Source organism: Bos taurus, chromosome 13 (assembly GCF_002263795.3).
Source record: "Bos taurus isolate L1 Dominette 01449 registration number 42190680 breed Hereford chromosome 13, ARS-UCD2.0, whole genome shotgun sequence".
Taxonomy (NCBI): domain Eukaryota; kingdom Metazoa; phylum Chordata; class Mammalia; order Artiodactyla; family Bovidae; genus Bos; species Bos taurus.
The window spans coordinates 71258259-71276377 of NC_037340.1; the positions used below are offsets into that span (position 1 = coordinate 71258259).

Below are 18119 nucleotides of genomic sequence, written 5' to 3' on the forward strand. Positions count from 1 at the left end.
ACTAGAACAGATCATAACTCTATACATTTTGAAGAACTCCCAAACTTTTCCAAACTAGTCGCTCCATTTTAAATTTGTACCAGCAATGTATGAGGGTTTCAATTTCTCCACGTCCTCACCAACACATTATCGTCTTTTTGCTCAGAGTCATCTTAGTAGGCAAGCAGGCACTTTTCTCATATTATCTCATTTAATCTTCACAATATTACTCCTGGAGCAGGAACCACCATCCCATTATATAGGTCAGATGACTGAGGCTCAAAAAGGTCAAGTCACTTACCTATCAGAGGTCACACCACTGGGAAAAGAGAGTGAAGACTGATGTCAGGTCTGCCAGCTGCTCCTCCCCGTGCCCTGGAGCCCCGCCTGCCCTCTGAGGCTGTTCTGACCCCACAGCCACCTCTGCAGGATCCATCTGTTCTTCCTGTGACTCATTGCTGAGATATTCAGGAATGAAAACAACTCAACACTCTCTCCAAACCATCCTTCCTCACTTGAGAGCATCCCCTTCTGACTGGTGATGGTGTGTGCAAGGCCAGGTGGCCAGGAAAGAAACCAATGCATTTCTCTGTCCCCACCCCTCCCTGTTATTGGTCCATCCCCATGTGAATGGATTTCAAGATCCAGCTCCAACTGGGCTATTCGTCCACTTACCGGAGCACATGAGACTCTGTTCAGCCCCTTGGTGACTTCAGGGATACCCCCACATCAGACTCGTGGGGAAAATTTCTTTACTTCAAAAAACTGTGATGTGCATGACCCTAAACAAGCTGACGCCTCCTAACACTCAGTGAAAGGGGGCCTTGATGGTGGGATGCACCCTGCAGCCTCACAGATGCCAGCGACCTGCCCACCGCCCACCCATCTCTCCCTGCGCCTCCCCCTCCCCACCACGCCAGAAGATACATGTCGCCGGAAGCCGTCAGGTGTGTTGTATTTATATGATGCCCATCACTGCTTATTCTCCCTCCATTGTTCTCTGATGTATGACAAAACTCCCAATTTGTCAAATGCTTACCAGCAGTCAGGATAATCTATTCTCCACACATTCACGGAGCTTTTCATTTTGCACAACTGTCACCAGGAACAGTTTATGAATTTTCCATCATGAGGGAACTGAGAGGATGGGAGGAAAAAAATCCCACCCCACCACAACCTGCTTCTCCCATGAGGCACGGCCTGGATTCATAGAGGGGAAGCCACGCAGCTTCTGAGGCCCCCATCCTATCACATACAATAACAGTCTGCACTTGACCCCTTCTCTGGGCAGCCACCTCCCACTGGTGTTCTGCTGGTATCAAATCTTGGCCTGTCACGGAAATGAAAATCAGGCAGTGCTCTCCTGCTAACAGGCCTCGTATTTAAAGAATTCAGCTTGATGTACTTGGAATTTCGAAGTGTTCCCTCCACCGCCCCACTATATTTCTGGATGAACTACAACAGATTCAACTGCAATTACAGAAACCTCAAACTTTATACACACACACATATACATATATATTTATACACATGAAAATGTATATTGACTCATTTGTCTTTGCAAAAATCTAGAATCAATCTAAGTTTCCGAGGAGAAAAAAAGATTAAATTATAGGAATGGGCCTTGGAACACCACTGAAATAATCTTTCATGGTGTGAGAATGTAGAAAGGATATAATGTTAACTGAAAAGCAAGTTTCAAAACTGTATTACAACAATGGAATATTACTCAGCCATAAAAAAGAATGGAATTGTGCCATTTGGAGAGACGTGGATGGGCCTAGAGACTGTCACATGGAATGAAGTCAGTCAAGAAAGAGAAAAAACAAGTATTGTATACTAAAGCATATATTTGCAATCTAGAAAAATGTCATAAACTTATTTGAAAAGCAGAAATAAAGACTGCTGCTGCTGCTGCTGCTAAGTTGCTTCAGTCGTGTCCGACTCTGTGCGACCCCATAGACGGCAGCCCACCAGGCTCCGCCGTCCTTGGGATTCTCCAGGCAAGACCACTGAAGTGGGTTGCCATTTCCTTCTCCAATGCATCAAAGTGAAAAGTGAAAGTGAAGTCGCTTAGTTGTGTCCGACTCTTCGCGACCCCATGGACTGCAGCCCACCAGGCTCCTCCATCCATGGGATTTTCCAAACAAAAGTACTGGAGTGGGTTGACACTGATACACAAAACACACATATGGATACCAAGGGGAGGGGGAAGGGGGGGAAGGGGAGGTGGGACGGATTGGGATTGACATATATACACTAAGGGCAGTGGCTGGGAGGAGCAACCTCACGCCTGAGGCCAGGGGTGGTGGCCGGGAGGACCAACCCCACGTCCAAGGAGCCGTGGCTGCGCGGACGCAGGAGGGCCTAGAGGAGCTATCCCACGTTGAAGGTCAGGAAGGGCGGTGGTGAGGAGATACCCATCGTCCAAGTAAGGAGCAATGGCTGCGCTTTGCTGGAGCAGCCGTGAAGAGATACCCCACGCCCAAGGTAAGAGAAACCCAAGTAAGACGGTAGGTGTTGCAAGAGGGCATCAGAGGGCAAACACACTGAAACCATACTTACAGAAAACTAGTCGATCTAATCACACTAGGACCACAGCCTTGTCTAACTCAATGAAAGTAAGCCATGCCCGTGGGGCAACCCAAGATGGGCGGGTCATGGTGGAGAGATCTGACAGAATGTGGTCCACTGGAGAAGGGAATGGCAAACCACTTCAGTATTCTTGCCTTGAGAACCCCATGAACAGTATGAAAAGGCAAAATGACAGGATACTGAAAGAGAAACTCCCCAGGTCAGTAGGTGCCCAATATGCTACTAGAGATCAATAGAGAAATAACTCCAGAAAGAATGAAGGGATGGAGCCAAAGCAAAAACAATACCCAGCTGTGGATGTGACTGGTGATAGAAGCAAGGTCAGATGCTGTAAAGAGCAATATTGCATAGGAACCTGGAATGTCAGGTCCATGAATCAAGGCAAATTGGAAGTGGTCAAACAAGAGATGGCAAGAGTGAATGTTGACATTCTAGGAATCAGCGAACTGAAATGGACTGGAATGGGTGAATTTAACTCAGATGACCATTATATCTACTACTGCGGGCAGGAATCCCTCAGAAGAAATGGAGTAGCCATCATGGTCAACAAAAGAGTCTGAAATGCAGTACTTGGATGCAATCTCAAAAATGACAGAATGATCTCTGTTTGTTTCCAAGGCAAACCACTCGATATCACAGTAATCCAAGTCTATGCCCCAACCAGTAACGCTAAAGAAGCAGAAGTTGAACGGTTCTATGAAGACCTACAAGACCTTTTAGAACTAACACCCGAAAAAGATGTCCTTTTCATTATAGGGGACTGGAATGCAAAAGTAGGAAGTCAAGAAACACCTGGAGTAACAGGCAAATTTGGCCTGGGAATATGGAATGAAGCAGGGCAAAGACTAATAGAGTTTTGCCAAGAAAATGCACTGGTCATAACAAACACCCTCTTCCAACAACACAAGAGAAGACTCTATACATGGACATCACCAGATGGTCAACACCGAAATCAGATTGATTATATTCTTTGCAGCCAAAGACAGAGAAGCTCTATACAGTCAGCAAAAACAAGACCAGGAGCTGACTGCAGCTCAGACCATGAACTCCTTATTGCCAAATTCAGACTTAAATTAAAGAAAGTACGGAAAACCACTAGACCATTCAGGTATGACCTAAATCAAATCCCTTATGATTATACAGTGGAAGTAAGAAATAGATTTAAGGGCCTAGATCTGACAGTTAGAGTGCCTGATGAACTATGGAATGAGGTTCATGACATTGTACAGGACACAGGGATCAAGACCGTCCCCATGGAAAAGAAATGCAAAAAAGCAAAATGGCTGTCTGGGGAGGCCTTACAAATAGCTGTGAAAAGAAGAGAAGCGAAAAGCAAAGGAGAAAAGGAAAGATATAAGCATCTGAATGCAGAGTTCCAAAGAATAGCAAGAAGAGATAAGAAAGCCTTCTTCAGCGATCAATGCAAAGAAATAGAGGAAAACAACAGAATGGGAAAGACTAGGGATCTCTTCAAGAAAATCAGAGATACCAAAGGAACATTTCATGCAAAGATGGGCTCGATAAAGGACAGAAATGGTAGGGACCTAACAGAAGCAGAAGATATTAAGAAGAGATGGCAAGAATACACAGAAGAACTGTACAAAAAAGATCTTCACGACCCAGATAATCACGATGGTGTGATCACTGACCTAGAGCCAGACATCCTGGAATGTGAAGTCAAGTGGGCCTTAGAAAGTATCACTACGAACAAAGCTAGTGGAGGTGATGGAATTCCGGTTGAGCTATTCCAAATCCTGAAAGATGATGCTGTGAAAGTGCTGCACTCAATATGCCAGCACATTTGGAAAACTCAGCAGTGGCCACAGGACTGGAAAAGGTCAGTTTTCATTTCAATCCCAAAGAAAGGCAATGCCAAAGAATCCTCAAACTACGGCACAATTGCCCTCATCTCACACGCTAGTAAAGTAATGCTCAAAATTCTCCAAGCCAGGCTTCAGCAATATGTGAACCGTGAACTTCCTGATGTTCAAGCTGGTTTGAGAAAAGGCAGAGGAACCAGAGATCACATTGCCAACATCCACTGGATCATGGAAAAAGCAAGAGAGTTCCAGAAAACCATCTATTTCTGCTTTATTGACTATGCCAAAGCCTTTGACTCTGTGGATCACAATAAACTGTGGAAAATTCTGAAAGAGATGGGAATACCAGACCACCTGATCTGCCTCTTGAGAAATTTGTATGCAGGTCAGGAAGCAACAGTTAGAACTGGACATGGAATAACAGACTGGTTCCAAATAGGAAAAGGAGTTCGTCAAGGCTGTATATTGTCACCCTGCTTATATAACTTATATGCAGAGTACATCATGAGAAACGCTGGACTTGAAGAAACACAAGCTGGGATCAAGATTGCTGGGAGAAATATCAATAACCTCAGATATGCAGATGACACCACCCTTATGGCAGAAAGTGAAGAGGAACTCAAAAGCCTCTTGATGAAAGTGAAAATGGAGAGTGAAAAAGTTGGCTTAAAGCTCAACATTCAGAAAACGAAGATCATGGCATCCGGTCCCATCACTTCATGGGAAATAGATGGGGAAACAGTGGAAACAGTGTCAGACTTTATTTTTCTGGGCTCCAAAATCACTTCAGATGGGGACTGCAGCCATGAAATTAAAAGACGCTTACTCCTTGGAAGGAAAGTTATGACCAACCTGGATAGCGTATTCAAAAGCAGAGACATTACTTTGCCAACAAAGGTCCGTCTACTCAAGGCTATGGTTTTTCCTGTGGTCATGTATGGATGTGAGAGTTGGACTGTGAAGAAAGCTGAGCGCCGAAGAATTGATGCCTTTGAACTGTGGTATTGGAGAAGACTCTTGAGAGTCCCTTGGACTGCAAGGAGATCCAACCAATCCATTCTGCAGGAGATCAGCCCTGGGATTTCTTTGGAAGGAATGATGCTAAAGCTGAAACTCCAGTACTTTGGCCACCTCATGTGAAGAGGTGACTCATTGGAAAAGACTCTGATGCTGGGAGGGATTGGGGGCAGGAGGAGAAGGGGACGACAGAGGAAGAGATGGCTGGATGGCATCACTGATTTAATGGACTTGAGTCTGGGTGAACTCCGGGAGTGGGTGATGGACAGGGAGGCCTGGCGTGCTGCGATTCATGGGGTCGAAAAGAGTCGGAGACGACTCAGCGACTGATCTGATCTGATCTGATAAAAAAGATAACTAATGAGAACCTGCTGTATCGCACAGGGAACTCTACTGAGTGCTCTGTGGTGACCTAAATGGGAAGGAAATGCAAAAGTGAAGGGATATATGTATATGCATACATAGCTGACTCACTCTGCTGTATAGCAGGAAATAACACAACACTGTAAAGGCACTATACTTCAATTTTTAAAAAAACTATTATAATATGCTTCTAAGTTCATAAAAATATGCCTGTGCCTATATGAATGGTGGGGTGGAGACCAAATCAAAAGGCATTCAAAAGGTTAAAACTCAAGAGATCAATTATCCGCTTTTTATATTTACTTTCATGTATTTTCCAAATTTTTTTCAATGAAAAAAAAACTGTTATTTTTTCAAGGAAGATTTTAAAAAAGAGGAACTTGGTTTGGCTCCATGTGGTCTATTCATGTACTCTTCCTAAAACTTTAAACTCGGCAGAAAGCGGCCAGTTGTACAATAAACAAAATTTACAGCCCAGTGGCTTTCTGACAGCAAGCACTTCTTTATCCACATTGAGTGACACTGAACAGCAGCTGTCCTTATGATTTTAATCACAGCAGCTTTTCAAACCACAACCCACTCTCCCCTTTATTTTATTCCATTCAAAACTGTCTCTCGAAGCTAATGAGCAAATTCTCTGAGAACTGGAACCTAGGAAATGCTGAATCACACACGGGGCCAAGAGCCTATTAAATCCACACGAAGCCACACAGCCCTTTGAAGACTCACACAGCTCAGATAACTTGAAAGTCCCTCTGAGAATATATTCGATCTGTGGTTACAGTATGTAAATGGAAGTCAGTGCCTAACAAGAGATGATTATTTGCAAATACCTTGGCTATGATCTAAGCTGAGTTCTAATTTGAGGAGTAACATAGTGATCACTTTAGCAAGAACCTGGAGGCTAAGATTAACCTTTACAGGAAACTGCTGAGGAGGGTTGAGATTTTCTCAGAAACTAAGGTCCTAGGAACTATTCGCAGTTACAACTGTAGGACCTGAAAGAACATTTCAACTCCAAACTTCTTCATTATTTTTTCTTTATACGTTTTCTCTCCTATTGATATTTTATTTTTTTGCCTTCTTTCCTGATTCATCTTGGATTCCTTGAGCTATTTCTTTAATAACACTTTCATAATGTGCGCTTAAAATGTTTGTCTGAAGTCCTTTACAAGCAACTTGAAGATGCAAAAGAAAAAAAAAAGGGAAAAGAAAAATAAACACCCCTGGCTCCCTTTTGTAGTTGTGTGTCAGGACGGCAGCACAAAGTACTGCCGACGGGTGTCTCCGAGGACAGAAAGGTACCGACTCACAGTCTGCAGGTCAGAAGCCCAGGACGACCAGGGTATCTGCAGAGCGGGTCTACGAGTGAGAGTCCATCCTACGACCCTCCCCTCACTGCTGCTGGTGTGCTGACAAGTGTTCCCTGGCCTGTAGAAGTATCACCGCAATCCCTGCCTTCTTAGCATTCTCTCCATGGGCATGTGTCTGTGTCTAAATTCCATGTTCTTATAAGGACACAAGTCACACCAGAAGAGATGGTGAGATAGCATGACCAACTCAATGGACGTGAATTTGAGCAAATCCTGGAGATACTGTGAAGAACAGGGAAGCCTGGCATGCTGCAGACTATGGGGTTGCAAAGAGTCGGACACAACTCAGCAACCAAACAACAGTCACACTGGATTAGCGCCCTATGACCTCATCTTAATTGCATCCACAAGGACCTTATTTCCAAAGAAGTCACATTCTGATATTCTGGGAGTTATGACTTCAACATATGAACCTGGGGGACACAATGCAACCCATGACACCTTATACCAATGTCACAAACCATGTTCCATCTTGGCTGCTGAGCTCTGCTCCAGAAGATAGTATAATCCCAGACTGACAGATGGTTTCCAAGGTTAGCTGAGCCATCCTTTCCCCAGTTCCCTGGGTACCTGGCCCCAATTTCCCATTGCTGCTTTCGCTAATTTTCTCCATGCTCCTGCATCCTTTTCTATTCCAATTTTAGGGGGTGATCTTATCTGTTATTCCATAGAAGCAAAAGAGGCCATCACAAAGGGATGGGCTGATCTCCCTGTTATGAAGCCTTTACTTGCATCCCTCCTTCTCCCAGTTCGCCCAGTCTCCTATTCCAGGGCATTCCTTCCCCTGGGTCTTCAGCCCTCCAGCCTTCTCAGGACTTCATGCTTGCCAGTTACCCCTCTTCCTTCTGTCTTCAACCTTCCTCTCCATTGGTCTCTTCCTATCAGCATTTAAACAAGCCTCACTTCTCCCCATAAAGAGAAAATCCTCTTATCTCCATTCTTCTCACAGGTTATTGTCCAAACACTCCAGCCCACCTCATGGGCACATTAACTGAAAGAGTGAAATGAGATTGATCACTACTTTTCTTGTCCTTAACTCATTCAACTTCTATCCTCATCTGTATTGGAATTCTTCCTGCCATGGATCCCATGTTGCTAAACTATGGGTTTCTTTTAGTTCTTTTCTTAAGCGACCACTCAGCAAGCGTAGAATTGACCAGTCTTCCCTTTAAATGGGCTTCCCTGGTGGCTCAGATAGTAAAGAATCTGCCTGCAATACAGGAGACCTGGGTTCGATCCCTGGGTCAGGAAGACCCCCTGGAGAAGGGAATGGCTACCCACTCCAGTATCCTTGCCTGGAGAATTCCATGGACAGAGGAGCCTGGCGGGCTAGAGTTCATGGGGTCGCAAATAGACACAACTGAGTGTCCTTTAAATACTTAATTCCTTGGCTTCTGAGTGATCTTAGAGATTTCTCAAGTCTCCTTCTTGGCTTGCCTTGCAGGCCCTTCATCCCCTGTCCGTATGTTCAATTTTCACATTGGTGTTGTGTACCAGATCTTTCTCCTCCCCTTCTGATCTCATCTGTTACCTTAAATTAAATCACTATCTATATCCTGGTGACTCTCAAGCCTGTATTTCCAAGTCTACATCTTGCTCCTGAATTAAAGATGTCTACACTCCTTCCTACTATTAATATTATATCTCCCCTTCAATGATCTATGCCAAGTGATAGCTATGAAGGAGGACAGCTAACAGGCAGTAGACAGAGTAATGGGTTGATATAGACTCAGGATGGGCAAAAATCCTCTTGGCAGGGTAAAGAGAAGCAGCAATGAAATGCAAGCTAAAGGACAGTCAGTTGGATTAACTTGATACTTCTTTAAAAAGTACTTTAAAATCAAAATGCTGTGCTCGCTTCGGCAGCACATATACTAAAATTGGAACGATACAGAGAAGATTAGCATGGCCCCTGCGCAAGGATGACACGCAAATTCGTGAAGCGTTCCATATTTTTAAAGATGATAACAATAACCCTGTGTACGAGACAGCAAAAGAGACACTGATGTATGGAACAGTCTTATGGACTCTGTGGAAGAGGGAGAGGGTGGGAAGATTTGGGAGAATGGCATTGAAACATGTAAAATATCATGTATGAAACGAGATGCCAGTCCAGGTTCAATGCACTATACTGGATGCTTGGGGCTAGTGCACTGGGACAACCCAGAGGGATGGTATGGGGAGGGAGGACGGAGGAGGGTTCAGGATGGGGAGCACATGTATACCTGTGATGGATTCATTTTGATATTTGGCAAAACTAATACAATTATGTAAAGTTTAAAAATAAAATAAAATTTAAAAAAAAAGTTGAATAAAAAAAAAAATCAAAATGCCTTTGATTGCTTGCTACTCCTTCTGTACGCCTATACCTTAAAGGACAGGGCACTCCTTGACATGCATTAAATCTAAATATGCTCCTACCCTAAAAAATTTATTTTCCGTCCACCAATGCTCTAACATATGGATATGTGTCATATGTCCACTGAAAACCATGGATATGTCATCCAATTTCAGAATGCCAGCTTTGGAGTAGGTATTGCTTTTTCCATAAAAATGTACAGTGTTAAGCAAAGCATCCATATTAAATTATGCTTCCTGCTGCTCACTCAGTTTGGTCCTAGACTCCAGTGCTGATAGAATTTCAATTGCTAGTAGCTGGGAGTTACAAAGAAGTCTGTGTAGAGCAACAGATGTCAAAATAAAAAACATGGTTAGGAGTAGAAAGTTCACGGCTTCAAGACTATGTTCGCCTAGAAAAAAAAATTGCTTTTACATGAGACTGCCTCACATCATTATTAATCACACACACACACACACACACTCACACACACTCACACACCTCTTAGAGAACGTGTAGCCCAGCATCCTCCTTTTGCAAACCATGATACTCAGGCCCAGAGAGGAAAATGGGTAAACTTCCTCCAAGTCCCACTCTATGCAATGGGAGATGATGAAAGAATCTGGGGCTTATTCCATCAGCACATGAGAGGCTTGGAAACACAGCCTCATTCTGCAAGAGCTTTCAGTATGAACATTCTTGCTGAGGGCATCACCACCTACCCAGCCAAATCTCTGGCAACTCACCTCATCCATGTGCTTCTTCCTTCCATCCTACCCAATCCCATTCCCACATGGCAGCAGACCCTGTTCCTCTTGGCTTCTGAATGCTAGACCCATACTCCCCAACCACCCCTGGCTCTTCTCTCAGACCAACCTTGTCTACTCTGCTAGAATGTTCCTTTCTGTTTTCTTCCTCCTCCGGTTCTACGGCAACCAGACTCACCAAGCAGCATTCTGCTCACCCAGCTGGGTTCCCAGGAGCCCTGCAAAGTGGCCTGAATTCATACCCCTGTCCAATCCAGCTTGCCCCAGCCCTATCAAAGAATCTGAATGGGAAATGATGGTTGTCTGCAAACCCTTATCCCAGAAAAATCATAGTGAAGGAAAAGACAAGGCAAAACTACAGCACCACAGCTGAGATCAGATTAGGACTGGGCTATGATGCAGCCCTGACCTGGGCCAGGCACTGTGCTAGGTGTGGGCGTGCACAGTCTCCTTTACTCTCCCGGCTCTGAACAGAATCTGGCTCTGTGAAGTTTGCACAGGGCCAAAAGGAAACAAGGCATTATTTATAATAATTGGCTTCCCATTATCCATTCAGTTGGCGCTGCCTGGAATAACATGATGGGCCTTTATGCTATTCACAGCCTATAAAAAAGTAGTTCTGTTGTGATTCAACATATAGTAATCTCCATTTTAAGAGGACAATAGAAACACTCAGCCATTATTCATCCCAGAGCCTTAAACAGCAGAGAATTCCTTTATCAGGAACATAAGGTTAGAACGACATGAGTTATTAATATTGCAAGTAGCCCAATGCATTCATCGAGGTGCTCAAACTATGGGGAAAAGAAAAAAAAAAAAGGTTTTTAAAAGCCAGATCTAGGAAAAGGCTAGAACCAAACAGCACTTTGAGGGAACTGTGGAGAAAGCACAAACTATTCAGAACTGCTTAAGCTGAAATGAGCATGGGGGCTAGAAATCTTCCTCCCCGACTCTCTTAGTCCTGAATGTTCTGAAAAAAAGCAGACAAAGGAGAAAAGCGATGAATGTTCCAAAGCTGAGACAGGAGACAATGTGACAGGAGATACAGATCATTGCTAATTAACGATCATTAGTGTACATGTATGATGTATTTGGTATTCAACTTTCATTCTTTCACCCCCATATTCCACAAAGGATTTGAGATAGCGTATAAAAGGAATAAGATACAACACCAGCAAAAAGTCAGTAGGAGTAAAGCACCAAGAAAACAGCCTAAAGACAGAGCTGCGAGCACCACAGCAAGAAGGATGCCCGTGTGCCAACCATAAGGTCCTCACAGGTACCACCATCACGTTTCAAATGTGACCTGAAGCTTCCTGGCAGCCAGAGCAAAAAGGAGACAGAGTTAGATACAAAATTCCCCTTAACAAGGACTATTAAAGCGTTTTTCTTTCAAAGCAGTGTAAGAAAAGATGAACATTGGCATGGTGGCCCTTCAGATAACTGCAAAGATGGAGGCCCATTAAGCTGTCGTTAGATGGAAGGGACGAGGATATAGGAGAAAGAATATGTGTTCTGGAGCTGAAAGTCCTTCTGAGAAGGTCTAGCTTAATTCCTTACACTCAGTGGCCCTGGAAAAGATCCTTAATTCCTCTGAGGCATATTCTTACTAGAGACTTTAAAATATCTAATTTTGCTAAGTCATGTGTCAGAGAGAGAAAGAGAGAATGAACAAAGGAATAATAAGAGAGGTGAATATGAAACAAAACAAAACAAAAAAACATCCACCACAGTTCCTGGAACTTGAAATGTGCTAGGTCCTTTCCCAGATTTTTTTTTTTTTTTTTTGCTTTCATTCTTCCTGTGAAATCTGGTGGTAAGAATATGGCAGCCTGTTTTCTCATTTGGGTGGCACTTATTTTAAGATTTTTTTGATATGGACCGTTTTTAAAGTCTTTATTGAATTTATTATAATATTGCTTCTGTTTTGTTTTGGCTTTTTGGCCTAGAGGCTTGTGGGATCTTAGCTCTCCAACCAGGGATTGAACTTGAACCCCCTGAATTGGAAAGTGAAGTCGTAACCACTGGACCACCAGGGAAGTCCCTGGGGGGCTGTTTCAATCTCTCTCTTCACTCTTACCCTCTGCCCCACCCATTCTCTCTCAATCCCTACAGAAGGCAGTCTCAGTCTCAGAATGCTAGAGTGAAAAGAAGTACACAAACCCAAGTGAATGAGCCCATCTACAACTGTCAGAGTATTAACAGAAGATGCAAATGGTGATGGACACCGGAGCAACCAGTACAATGCAGGAGAGAGAAAATCAACTTGGAAAAGAGTTATGAATTGATAGATGATCACTGAACGCTTACAGCAAAGAACCATCTTATACTAAAATATGTTGATTTACGGTAGATATTTGTACCTGGAACACATGTTATTTACTAGCTAATCCATTGTGATCTTGAGGAAAAGTTCTACTTTGCAGGCTCTCTAAGTACCAAATACTTTTCAGACTTTAGCTAGTGGAATGAGTCTAACTACTGGACCTTCGTGTTCCCAGTGACCATATTTTCTAAGCCAATCATAAGGAAAAAAAAATTCACAATGGTCTAGAAGTTAAAACTACTTTGACCCATTTGAAGGGATCATCTAATTTAAGAAAAAATAAATGGACAGTTGGAGCTGTCTTAGAAATTCTGGGTCACATGGTTGCTACATACGGTCACTGCATTAAGCCACTCCAACAGGGAGGCATCCTCATTTTTCAAATGATCCTCCTTACCTTCAAGACTGGGGGAGAAGCCTCTGCTCTGTGTCTCCTCTGAATCTGCATGCTCCTCCATCCTAGGACACACCTCCGCAAACTCTGTAACATTTTAATCTTTTTTTTTCCCCCCCCATCTGAATGATGAATATACTGTTTGAGGCAAAGCCCTGGATGACCTGATAAATGTATGTGATTCTGTGACATTAAGCCTCAAATTTTTTAAAATATAGTTTTACTTTTCTTCTTGCTCAAATTCTCGTAAAGCTCTGGATCCATTTTTATAGTGTTTAATCACATCTTCATCTTAAAAAGCAACACTCACATGGTAGAGTGACTCAGTTTCCTCATCTGAATAGACCCCATGTATCTGAATTAAGCATTAAGACAGTATGGCAAGCCAAACGGTCTTCTTACCTATATTTGGATCCATATCTGTTCAGACTTCAACAAAATAGTTTCACTGCCCATTGTTGGAAAAAAGATCCAATTTTCAGGCCTAGTTTTCAGTGTTACAGGGTAGTTTTTATTTACTTGTTTTCTCTCTTTTCTTTTTCATGTCTTCACTAAAATGTCAGTTGCAAGATGGAACAGTCTATTTCAGAGATAAACATTTAAAGCCAGAAGTTCCCATCTGAGAGCTTCTTCAGTTTCTTTTACTGAATGGGGGGACACCTTTGCATTTGATGGTCTTTTCTTAGGCACTAGTACACTGCACTGAGCAAGGTTTCATCTATCCAGACTACTTGAGGGGACCCCGGGAGAACAGATCAGTCATTCACAGAAACAGATCTGAAAATCCTAAGGCCTAGGAGCCATCACAGCTTCCAGACCATCTGGACATCAGCCAGATACTCAGTGTGGAGAAGAAAGGCAGATGCGACCGCAGTGGGGCCAGAACACAGGCACCTCCCAGGGCACCTCCACAGCTGGAACATCAGTCATTTTCCTGGATTCTCTGAAGGAAGTCACGCAGGAGCTTAGGGCCAGTGGGATGGCTCTAACTCACAGAAAATAGATCCTGGTGGGATAGGGAAGTAGCAGATAGTAGAAAAGGAAATTTTTTTTTTTTTTTTTACTGTGGTGACTCAAGCCTCTGTTTAGCCCTGTTGCTCTGCTCCAAGTGACAAGACATGACTCACATAATCAGTTTAGCTACATTTGGTCCATTATCCCTATAGCAAGAGAGTATTTTCTCCCAGAAACTGGTAGGTATTATTCAATATATTTAGTTTCAGTATGGCTGCTCCTTTTCTCTTTTTTCCCCTTCCTATCTCTCTCTCCATCCTTTCCATTCACCCATTAAGCCATCCATCAATTCATCCATTCATCCACTCATCCATCAAAAGATATACTGACCATTCACGGTATGGCAGGTAATGTCCTAAGCATTTAATAAACAGTATCTCTTTAATATTTTAATATCCTCAAAGTCAGCACTTAATATTCATTATGAATGTCATTAAAGTTTAAGAGGGAAAGTATCTTGCCCAAGACTCAGCAAAATATAGCCCATGAGCCAAATTCAATCTATTTTTATAAGTTTAAATGGAATACAATTATGCCCATTTTTAAAAACTCATGCTACAATTCTAGCAGAGCTGAATAGTTACAAGAGACCATGTGGTCTACAAAGCCTAAAATATTTACTATCTGGCTCTCTGCAGAAAACTCTGTCACCCCTAATCTTGCCCATTAATTATCTTGCCTAATCTTCCAAGAAGATAGTAGAGTCAAAGACACAAACTCAGATTCAACTCCCTCAAAAGGCTATCTTCTTCAACAATAAGCCACAGATAGAAGTATCTGAGCTTCATCTGCATGACTCCTGGACTCTAAGGGTAAGCTGGTCAGGCTAGGCTTATGGTCCTGAGAACAGAACTGACATATATTACTTAGTAGAGTTGCCAACCACTGGTGAGGACCCTCTTTACTAGTGAGAAAAGCCAGTAAGGACTTTTTTTTTTTTCTGGTGAAATAATTATAGAGATGAGTGTTGATGCATGTTTTGACTTTGCTGCAAAAGTAGTTCTGTCTTCCCCAGTTTAAGTAATTACATTTGTTTCTAAATAAAGCAAATGGAACTATAGTTGTCAAAGAACGCAAAGATCAGTTGACTGCATTTATGGTGCGCTAGGTAGAAGAAAAGTTAAAGCAATTATGACATTGTAAGGAGAGATACTCCCGAGTCTCTTGTGCACATTCAGGTAGGTGAGTGCTGTTGAGCACCTTGTGAGCAAGGGGAAAATGGGGAAGATGAAGCCAAATGGAAATGGAAACGTCCACCCAATGAAATCTATAGCTTCAAACAGTATTTGCTATTATGATACCCTAACAACTGATTATTTTAAAATATTTTCTAATGTTGCTGGGTATGAAGCATATGTTCAGGGTATTCCTCCAACATGTGCAGAGTTCAATTATTCTGGGGCCTAAGATACTGCACTTGGCACTATAAGTACAAAGATACCACCTTGCAGAAAGCAAACAGCTTAAGCAAGCAGTGACTTAAGGCTGACACACAAGGTCTAAAGAAGAGAGGCTTTAGAGAGAGGCTAGAATTTAGAACTGGGCCAGAGTAGAAATAAGAGAACTGGCCCGGCCATAGACCAAGGATCCAAAGGACATGGGAGAACCAGGAACGATTCAAAACCACCACTGCTGAGCACCTGTACTACCAGGGAAGAAATGATGGCATTAGATTCCACACCTCATATAGAGTCCTCACTGTGGAACAGTAATGCACGCCTCACAAAGATGTTCATGGCCTAATACCCAGAACCTGTGAAAACACTACAAGGTAAAAGGGATTTTGCAGATGTGGCAAAAATCTTGAAATGGATATTATCCTGGATTAGTTGGGTGGGCCTGTGTAATCACAGGGGGATCTTTACAACTGAAAGAGGGAGGCAGGAGATAACTATCAGAGAGAGATTTCAAAAGAAAAGATAACACAGAGTTCCAAAGAATAGCAAGGACAGATAAGAAAGCCCTGCTCAGTGATCAATGCAAAGAAATAGAGGAAAACAATAGAATGAGAAAGAATAGAGATCTCTTCAAGAAAATTAGAGATACTAAAGGAACATTTCAGCAAAGATGGGCTCAATAAAGGACAGAAATGGTATGGACCTAACAGAAGCAGAAAACATTAAGAAGAGATGGCAAGAATACAAAGAAGAACTATACAAAAAAGATCTTCATGATCCAGATAATCACAATGGTGTGATCACTCACCTAGAGCCAGACATCCTGGAATGTGAAGTCAAGTGGGCCTTAGGAAGCATCACTATGAACAAAGCTAGTGGAGGAGATGGAATTCCAGTTGAGCTATTTCAAATCCTAAAATCTGATGCTGTGAAAGTGCTACACTCAGTATGTCAGCATATTAGGAAAACTCAGCAGTGGCCACAGGACTGGAAAAGGTCAGTTTTCATTCCAATCCCAAAGAAAGGCAATGCCAAAGAATGCTCAAACTACCACACAATTGCACTCATCTCACATGCTAGCAAAGCAATGCTCAAAATTCTCCAAGCCAGGCTTCAGCAATACATGAACTGTGAACCTCCAGATGTTCAAGCTGGATTTAGAAAAGGCAGAGGAACCACAGATCAAACTGCCAACATCCAACAGATCATCAAAAAAGCAAGAGAGTTCCAGAAAAGCATCTACTTCTGTTTTATTGACTAAGCCAAAACCTTTGACTGTGTGGATCACAATAAACTGTAGAAAGTTCTTTAAGAGATGGGAATACCAGACTACCTGACCTGCCTCCTGAGAAATCTGTATGCAGGTCAAGAAACAACAGTTAGAATTGGACATGGAACAACAGACTGGTTCCAAACTGGGAAAGGAGTACATCAAGGCTGTATATTGTCACCCTGCTTGTTTAACTTACATGCAGAGTACATCATCAGAAATGCTGGACTGGATGAAGCACAAGCTGGAATCAAGATTGCTGGGAGAAATATCAATAACCTCATATACGCAGATGACATCACCTTTATGGCAGAAAGTAAAGAATTAAAGAGCCTCTTGATGAAAGTGCAAGAGGAGAGTGAAAAAGTTAGCTTAAAAATCAACATTCAGAAAACTAACATCATGGGATCTGGTCCCATCACTTCATGGCAAACAGATGGGGAAACAATGGAAATAGTGACAGACTTTATTTTGGGGGGCTCCAAAATCACTGTAGATGGTGACTGCAGCCATGAAATTAAAAGACGCTTGCTCCTTGGAAGAAAAGTTATGACCAACTTAGACAGCATATTAAAAAGCAGAGACATTACTTTGCCAACCAAGGTCCGAATAGTCAAAGCTATGGTTTTCCAGTAGTCATGTATGGATGTGAGAGATGGACTATAAAGAAAGCTGTGCACCGAAGAATTGATACTTTTGAACTGTGGTGTAAAAGAAGACTCTTGAGAGTCCCCTGGACAGCAAGGAGATCCAACCAGTCCATCCTAAAGGAAATCAGTCCTGAATATTCATTGGAAGGACTGATGCTGAAGCTGAAACTCTGATAATCTGGCCACCTGATGTGAAGAACTGAGTCACTAGAAAAGACCCTGATGCTAGGAAAGATTGAAGGCGGGAGGAGAAAGGGATGACAGAGGATGAGATGGTGGGATGGCATCGCTGACTCAATGGACATGAGTCTGAGTAAGCTCCAGGAGTTGGTGATGGACAGGAAAGCCTGGTGTGCTGCAGTCCATGGGGTCGCAGAGTTGGACACGACTGAGCGACTGAACTGAACTGAACTGTGGCTGGCTTTGAAGATGGAGGAAGGGACCATGAGCCAAGGGATGCAGGTGGTCTCGAGCAATTGGAAAAGGCAAGAAAACAGATTATCCCCTAGACCTTCTAGAAGGAGTACAGCCTGGTCAACATCTGGATTTCTGCCCAATGAAACCCACTTCAAATTTCAGACCTCCAGAAGGTAATTTGTTACTGTTAGATAATATATCTGTGTAACCACTAAGCCATTTAGATTATGGTCATTTGTTTTAGCAGCAATAAGAAACTAGGGACTTGGGAAGGGCAAGAGCTACATGCCACCCTCCCACCATGGTGGGGAGGAGGGGCAGAAATAGTTGGAATTAAGCATGATTTCTGATCCCATCACTTCATGGGAAATAGATGGGGAAACAGTGGAAACAGTGTCA

At 42.8% G+C, this 18119-nt stretch overlaps 1 protein-coding gene and 1 non-coding gene across 13 annotated transcripts in view; one reads left to right on the forward strand and one right to left on the reverse strand.

The window, feature by feature from the left end:
• The window catches only part of PTPRT (protein tyrosine phosphatase receptor type T), a 1155533-nt gene that overhangs the window by 560939 nt on the left and 576475 nt on the right, over positions 1–18119 (reverse strand). The gene's annotated exons all lie outside the window — the stretch shown is intronic.
• Positions 8998–9104, forward strand: LOC112449418 (U6 spliceosomal RNA). Its single transcript, XR_003037987.1, has one exon. It is a non-coding gene; the product is annotated as a U6 spliceosomal RNA (small nuclear RNA).